The 9051-nt window shown below is 43.2% G+C and overlaps 1 protein-coding gene across 2 annotated transcripts in view; it reads right to left on the reverse strand.

Moving 5' to 3' along the window:
- Window positions 1–9051, reverse strand: part of ANAPC10 (anaphase promoting complex subunit 10) — a 343652-nt gene that overhangs the window by 172845 nt on the left and 161756 nt on the right. The gene's annotated exons all lie outside the window — the stretch shown is intronic.

The following is a 9051-nucleotide window of genomic DNA, read 5'->3' on the forward strand; positions in this document are numbered from 1 at the left end:
TTTGTGCATCTTCTATGGCTCCCTTCTAGTAGCAAACCAGAAAGACAGACAACCCATAATTACTCCCTCATCTGCTTGGAATCACATTTTTTCCATTATGTTCAAAATGACTATTAAGACTTTTTAAAGCCATTACCTAAAAAAAGTCTACCGGCAGCCCTACAGTTATTACCAATCCGCTCAGCTATGTCAAAACAATTCCAATTCTGCAGCTTCCAGACTAGTTCATTGATTTCTTGTTACAACAGCAGTCTCAGGGAATGTACAGCTGTCACTCAGAAGCGCTCCCCAAAGTTTTGTCTGTACAGATTACTTACTCATGAGACAGACAAGTGCCCTTGATGTTAAAGTTCAAACCCCTTGGAAAGCCATGCTTGGCGGAGCGATACGCAAACCTCCCAGAAGAACTGAATATTTGGTGTGAGGTTTATAAAAACATGCAGGTCCAGAGAGAGCAGCCCACACAATCCCTCAGTTCCTTCAAGCTGCCAGGGGCACAGGATGAACTCAGGGCCTTTCAGCATTACATATATATTCAGATAAGTTTGTCATAAACTGTCTACTGAGAGTACAATGCTAGCAACTCAGCCTTAATACTAGAAAAAGACTAGTTAATATTAGAAAACAAGAACAGCTGCCAGAATTATTCCCTTGTGAACAATCAACAGACACTTGATTTTCCAAAAAATGTTGAACGCCTGTAGAAACTCGCTTGACTCCTACCTATACTTGACTGATTAGTTAGCAAAATTCACCAACTACAGTCCATTGACTCGCAAACTATGAAACTGTGTAATTCCCTTCCTAGAATATATTACAGCTGACAGGTCTGAAAAGTGGTACCAGTTATCATCCTCTGCTGAAGTCAACAGTGAATCCTTGGGTTGTTATATCCCACTGGAGTGGTGACCTCCGTCTACTGATTTTGTTTCAGACGCATAAAGTAGTTTGCAACTATGTACCAAACCTGGAAAGCTACTGTTCCTGTTTTAAACCATCACTCAGGCTCTATTATAAAAAATCATATGGGGAATGGGAAAGGTCAAAATGCTAGAATCAGTCACTTTAGCCTTGTTTTTGCCACAATCAGAACTGAACTTCTGCAGATAGGTGTAGCCTGTTTGACTCATTCAAACAGTTAGTCTGTGGTGACCATTCCTGGGGAAATTAGGGACTCTTGTACATCTGTAATGAATTCCATGAAGCAGTACTGCTCATCCTTAAAGTTCATTTGATAGTGATTATAATATATGCCTCAAGGTTAGGACGTAGTGCTTAACTCAATCACTTGGTCGTAAACATAATTTCAAATCCTGTGGAAGCTGGGCTGCATATAAAAGTTATGGGATTAAGGACAATTCACCAAGACTTCCGGGCCACAAGCTGAACACGTTCACGCAGAGAATACTACAAAATGAACTGTGTATCTCGTGTTGTATCTTGTATGACTTTTAAGTGCTATAATCATTAGATCTCAGCTGTTGTTCACTACTCCGGGAAATGGCTTAGGATTCAATGCATATACTGAAGCCACTGATCACATTGTAATTGGACAACTGAAGGATAGTAAAGTTTTGCATTTCTTCTTGATATGCTATTTATTTTAACATTATTATGTGAAAAGTAAACATGAATGATGCCAGTTCATCTAATACCAAGGAAGAGGACTCTCAGGTTCCCTGCAGAATATTTGCAGGTTGGGCTAAAGAAATGTGTTCTTCTAAGTTTAATAACTTGGATATCATTGAGCAAGTGGTTTGCTGGTTGCTCTTGACATATGTATGTCATTTTCAGCGCTTTTCTCTTTGTTTCTGGCTATAATACAGCCTTCAGTTCTACTTGCGGCCATCTTATGTTTCCCATGTGCCTGCCTGCATCAGGAAAACTGCAAGCGCACATAGAAGGTGCAGCATATTCTTCTGCAAACCACAGTCTATCTAACACGGAAACACACCACAGATTGGAAGAAGTTTTCTATTATACCTGCTCCAGTATTGTACAGTTCCAGCATCTACTACTGTATCTCCTTATCCTGTGTTATTTATTTTTTAAAATATGCTTTGACTTTAAGTTCAGTCAAAGTTCATCTGGCATCTACATCAGTTTATATCTTTATCCAAGGATCTTCTTTGTTCATACATACTCCAGTTAAATGAAAGAAATGATTCACACATTGCCACCTGCGTGTGAACCTACCACCTACATAGATTTATTTCTCTCCAAAGTTAATGGAGTCTTCATGTCAAGGTTTAGAAGAACGTACACAGTCCAATCCGTCTTTGATGACCACATTCCTGGCAAAATAATATCAGCCTGCAGAAACAGAGAGTTCCAAAACCTAATGGTTGGACAGTGCTCCATGCGCATAAAGTAGCTTTATGACCACACACTGAAATCCTAGCCAAACTGCTGTCTATATTTCATTTTAATTACAACTAACTTAAGCATCTCCTACAAGTCAAAGGTTGAATACTGTAAATAATCTAAGGTCCACATGCTTGAAACCTGCTGTGCATCACGGGAGTGTGAGGGAGGGCAAGCAGACCAAGCTAAGTCACTTCCCAAAAACCAGTCTTCATCACAATTAGCTGTTTACAAAATCACCTGTGTCTTCCAATTTTGTCCATGCATGACTGGGACACAGACTATAGCTTTAATTCTCTCCAGACTGGTCTCATACAGTTAGGGTTTAGGCTGCTAACATGATGCTCCCCATGCCCCTTTCAGGGAAGCAAATCAGAAAAAGTTATTAAGGGTGAAATTTTCGACTTAGGTCAGTGTAGGCTAAATGGACATTTCAAAAAGATGATACTATGCATGCATTACACTGCCACAGACAAGAAGCCTAGAAGCACACATGAGTCTCCAGAAGCATGCACTATATCAGAAATGTGGGGCAGTTTTCAGCACCACTCTGAAATCCTTTAACATGAGCCAAGAACACCAACTTTGAGCATATTGATAGCATGTGTCTGGGACTGACTGCTAGGTACACTGGTACCTTCCTCCATATGCCAAGGAACATGGTAGTTCTGAGAAAGATGTGTTGAGAAGCATGTATTCTTGAGATGAACTTCCTGTTTTCCTAAAGACAAATTATGCTACTGAATTAGATAAATCTTCTTTCCGAACGCTAAATTACACGAGTTATATATATATTTTTCTAAGAAAATATGCGACAATGGTTACTGATTCCATCGTTATTTCCTACCCATGGGGAAAACTGTTTTTTACTACCTGAAAAGCACAGTTTATATAGAATATAGGTTCCATCTACAGCAATGCGGTGTCTGGTGCCTTAGCATTTATTATGTGGAAGCTACTGTGATGAATTTCCAACGTCAAGTCTTCCATATCAAATATGAATTGACTCACACTGATTTATGAAACAGAGTGAAATGCACACGCACCCCATCGCCACAGACAAAACCTGTGGAATCATAACAGAGTTTCGTGACCGCTTGGTTTTAACACTGTGTCATGGTTTTATGATTTTCGGTTATTGGTACTCCACATCATAACATCATGTAGTGAATGTACCTGGTAACAGAGGAGCAAAGTACCGTGGCGACTGTAGTAGTCCTTCTCTTCTGAGGACCAGGTACATTCACTACATGATGTTATGATGTGGAGTACCAATAACCAAAAATCATAAAACCATGACACACTGGCATGCTGTGATTTTTATCCCCACCCCTGGCAGGCAGTAAATAATATTAGACACAATTATTTAGGCCCCTTGTTTAGCTCTGTCATGCACGATATTACTTATTCAGAAAGATCTTTATCCCTTTGAAAGCTATTAAAAGCATGTCAGCATTTCCTTGATTGCATCCTATACAAAGTGTTCCTAGAGGAATTAAGGATACTCCAAAAGCTGGAGCAAGGGTTGGCATACACGTAGTTGGTGAACTGAACTGCAATCAGAAGTGGGGTCACTACAGTTCCTGCTAAGAAAGAAAGGTTTTCCCATGGCAGCTTCCTTTGTCTCTTTGTAACACACATAAACATAGACATGCTGTTGAGGTGAATTACAGAAGGTAGTAAAAGTATGCAGACCACAGGCAAAGGGGCCTCTTGAGTCTCCATTCTTTCATGAAATGGTTTGCTTTATTTGCCTTCTAGTTAGCCTAGCTTATGTTGCAAAATTGAACACAGGTAACTGATGATTTGTGTTAGCAGCTGAGGTGATGTGCTAAAATAATCTGTAGTTCATATTCCCTGATGAGCCAATCAAGCGGAGTTCACATCAGCCGAATACTGCTTTTGTACTCAGAACTAAGGGTTTTTTGAAGTCATGTTTAGAGACTAGACACATTAGTTTATAGTCCCAAATGGTCCAGGTGGCTTCAGATGGTTTAGAGGATTTCTTTTAAGAGCCTAGGGGAACTCTGTGGTAAAGACATACCCTAAAAACTTGTCTATGACTGTCTGGGCATCTATTTTCCCATAAAAAATATCCCAGCAAGTTCTGTTCATTCATGTTACACCAGCTTTCACACCTCGTATTTGTGGTATGCAAAGACAAGCAACATTTTATTCTGAACACCAATGAAATGATGTGGGCTATAGCATATGGTGGATAGAACCAACCAGAAATGTTCTGACCAAACTGAAAAATTCTGTTACATCACAAGTAGAAATATAAGGAAAAATATAATGGTTTTATAAACTTCTGACTAACCACAAGATGCTTTCATGAAACCATTCCAGCAGTTTTCCTTCTTCAGTACCAGAGGAGCTGCAGCAGCAAATGGACTTGAAGAGTTCACAGCTGTGGGGAACTCCTGCCATAAAGACTGCCCGGGAGTCAGGGTTTCCTGATATTCCAGGTCTTTGCTCTGAAGCCACAGGAACCCTAGCCCTAGGGTTGCAGCTGAGAGCCAGAACAAACTCTCCACTTCTAATGGGACTCTCAGGACAGTCAGGCTTTCACCCAAAAAAAAGCCAGATGCACAGAAACCCAGACTGCCAAACCTTGAAATTCCTTCCCAAGTTCTCACTCCAGATTTCCAGATTCCTGGGTCCCTGTCCATCCAGCTGACGGGGAAACAGGGAGATAGGACCATTAAGTTTCAGAAGCCACAGCTGAGGCAAAAGTCTCTGATCTTGGACTCCCAAGCTCAGTTTCATTTCAAAGTAATGTAATTTTCTAACTACTTTAGAAAGATTCTTCTACTTTCCTTTCTGAATGAAACATTAAATTCAAAATTTAAGGCTTTTTTTTTCAGAATTTAATCTGGAATTGGAGTAATAACTTTTGAGTATACACACTGGAGAACACACAATTGAGTGCTTCTCACACTGTGGTTTCTACAGTACAGTTTTCCATTATACAGACTGAAGTCAACAAGAACATGAATAAATATGAAATAAAGAAGAATCACAAATCCCACAGTTTAGGGAGTGCACTTTAAATAACAAGTGTAATGTTATAACGGACTCACTGGAAAATGTAATATCGATGAGACACGGAGAGTTATCACCCTCGTTTCATCTGACAATGAACTGGTCCTGAAAAAAAAGGACAACTTTTTTTCCCTCTTAAAATAAATGGTCAGGTAAAACTGTGTTTGAGAAGTTCAGCTCAAATGCCAGCTACAACAAAAGCAAAGCTATTCCCCAATAGCTGAAGTCCACCTGTTTTACCCACTGAAATGTCCCCAGTAGAGGGGTGATCTTCCTGAACCAATGTCTGAAACACCATAACTTCTCAGATATAAACCAAGCTGTGTTGGCTTGTTTCCTAGCCTGCTCCAACACTGCCACATTCCACCTCATGGCATGCCAGGTATTTTCCACCCGTGTGGAAGGACAGAATCCAGTCTTGCTATCACTGTTAAATTTACACAGACTAGCTGCAAAGATGAGATGACTACGTGAGGTTCTTCTGTGAATCATAACAATATATTTTTCTGGGCAGTCAGACAACACGTTGGCAGTTTAGGTATAATCTGATGCTTTCAAAATCTGCGTACATCCATCAGACCTAATTCTCACGATGCCATGTGATCCCTTTGCCCAGCTCCTGTTCCCGCCAGTTAACTCATATGATGACTGTACTTTCCCAAACTGACATAGCCGCTGCCGTATTTCCTTTTCTGTTCAAAATGCTAAGGAATGCACTGACTTTAAATCTTAAAGCAGGTTTCTTGCTGCTTTTTAATTCCCTTCCAAAATAGTTATGAAGGTTTGAATTCAAATGTTGAGCCATAGAAATTAAAAAGAAAACAAGTTGTAAGTTCAATTGCATGCCATAGTCTTAGTCTTATGCTCTTTGAAGGGTATTCTGGCACATTTAACTCACACTATACAGATGCCATAATGTACAATGATATAGACTAATAATGATGCTAAAGGTAGTGGTATCAATAAGCATGGCCTGCCTAACTCCTGGGCAAATCTAGAGGAAAATCCAGCTACATTCAAACGCTGTAGCAGTAATGAATTCCTTTTAATTTGCTAACCCTTGCACATGTAACTGTATTGCAATTGAAAGATTCTCACTGACATCCTACATACTCTGAACAAGTGACAGAATTTATTCATCTCTGCTTAGAGCATTATCATGTTTAATCATTTCCAGTAATGAACTTCACATGACAGAACCCAGGTTGCATTAAAAGACTGATGTGTTTATTAACCATATTTCCTATGTGTATGTTTCTACTTCCTAAGTATTCCCTTATCTCTGTTTATGAGAGGTTGAAAGTCACCTGAAGTTGACACTCTGAAATGTCATATACTAATACTGACCTTAACTTTGCATTATTAAAAAGGTTTATAAATAAATTCCTATATCAACCAGCTTGAAAAAAAATACTTTGTTAACGAAGCCATCATGTAATCTTTTTGAAGCGTGGAAAGGAACACAAGATTACATTGCACAAAAAAACCAGATCAGCAATTTCTATACAGGGGTTTTAACAAACATTCAACCCTCTGCAAGTCTTGCTTATACATCCTTATATCCCTCTATTGCTACAGAGCTTAAAGTTTCGAGCACTTCACATTATACAAGGTCAATAGTACATTCCACAGAATTTCTGGGAAATGTCTTCAACATGGATCTGCGCAAAATTTCTGTGTAGAATCTGACTTTCACAGACTGTCAGCTCTTTCTCAGTTTGGCAGCTTCCCATCTCGGGAAATCATTCTCTATTTAATTAATACAGCTCAAATTCAACTTCTCTGAGAACCGGTACAGGTATACATAGAAATGGATATTTATGCAGGCAGCACTTGAAGGAGGAAGAAAGGTTATTTACTAATAGCTGTATTACTTTGATCATATAGATTTATATTCCTCACTTCCTCTCTCCTCCAGAGAGACAGGAACTGCGAGGACCGGACTGCAACTGCTCAACAGAAATTTTCACCGAACATTTGTTTTTTCAAGAGGGTATCTGCCCCACAGTCACTTCGTTCCATTGAGTTCCAGTTTCCCATTCCACTAAGCGAGAAGCGGTGCAGAAGTACACAATCTGCTTGAAAAGCATGAGCACCTGCCTACCCAGCGAAAGAAACAGACAGGCCTTCAGCTGTGTACTTCTGACTCTACAGTTCCGCCCGTGTAACCCTCTGTGGTGAGACTGCCTAGGAGTAAAGGTGATTTCATTCTGATACAGTTATTCTGGTATCATACGCTAGAATCACTTTTATTTCAGAATAACCTAACTAATAATCCAGAGTAATGAACACGGCACAGCTGTCATAGTACATCTGTATCGCTTCTGTCAGGTTGCTCATGGAACCAGTTCCCATACTGCCACTAACACAACAAAGAAGAAAACTGTACCACTAGCACTGGTGAAACTCTAAGGATGCCACACTGACTCCACCCATCAACACGCTGCACCAGAGCCCAGGCACACGCTCTTGTTATCCCTGATGCAGCTCAGGCCTTGGTCAGGAACGTTTTCAGCAAAATGAGAGTCAAGTGGCCATGAGCTAAGGCACCACCAGCCTTCAAGTAATGCACTTAAAGGGAAAGAAAGCAGCTTGTATGTCTACGCAACGATTTATGGGAGGTACTCCTCACCCATGCCAAATTCCTATTTAGTTCAGTGTGGACCGTTTAAGCCTAGGAGTTCAAAAGTAGATCATTTTCCTTGCTTAGAAATAAACATGAGGACAACAGTAATAGGCCCCGGTTCCTTCAGAAACATTACTGCAAACAAGGACTTCCCCGCAGTCCTTTCCTTCCTTCCCCCCAGGCGCCTCCTCGGGCGCGAGGCTCTTTCCCTCCACGTCAGAGCACGCCACCAAACCTCCGGAACGCAGCCCCGGGGACCCTGTTTGCGCACCTGCCTTCCTCCCTCCGCCACAGTTGCGGCTGCACCTGCACCGCAGCTCTAAGGACGCCCGTTCCCGCAGGAAGACGCTCACACCTCTCCGCGGTCCGGCTTAGCGCCGCGGGGCTCTGGGCCGCCTCCCTTCAGGGCACCCCAGCGTCTCCCTCGGCCAGGCGCTCTGCGGGCTTCCCGCTTCCCCTCCTCCCGTCCCCCAGGAGCGAGCTCTGCGCGTGCCCAGGTCTCCCATCACCTCAGGTGCGCGCTCGCCCCATTTCCTCCCACCGCTGGCGGCCACAGCTAGGTTGGCCGCCGCGGTTCCTCACGCGGTGGTATTTTGAACTCATTTCAGACTCTCCCCGCGGCCGTCGAAGTTCGTCCGTCGGTGCGGGCCTCTGCCACGCGCATCCAGAACGTTCCCTGAATTCTGGGAACCGGCCGGAGCCGGCAAGGAGCGGAGCGGGGCGGCGCGAGGCATCACCCGCCAACGGGGCTGTTCGCCTGGGCTGCCCTCCGGCCGCCTCCCCGTCGGGGCGGCAGCACCCACCTACGGCGCTCGCCTTCCGCCGAGGAACCGCGGGGCTCCGCCGCTTCCCGACGAGCCGGGGCCACGTGCCCCGGGAACGGCCGGCTGGCGCGGCCCCGAGGGCGAAAGCGGAGCGGTGACCTCGCGCCGACGGCCGCCGCCGGGTGACCATTACGGGGGGAGGGGGGGACGCCGCCGCCGCCGCGCCCCTCTCTCTCCTCGCGCGGCCCCGCG

This window comes from Numida meleagris, chromosome 4 (assembly GCF_002078875.1).
Source record: "Numida meleagris isolate 19003 breed g44 Domestic line chromosome 4, NumMel1.0, whole genome shotgun sequence".
Classification (NCBI taxonomy): Eukaryota; Metazoa; Chordata; class Aves; order Galliformes; family Numididae; genus Numida; species Numida meleagris.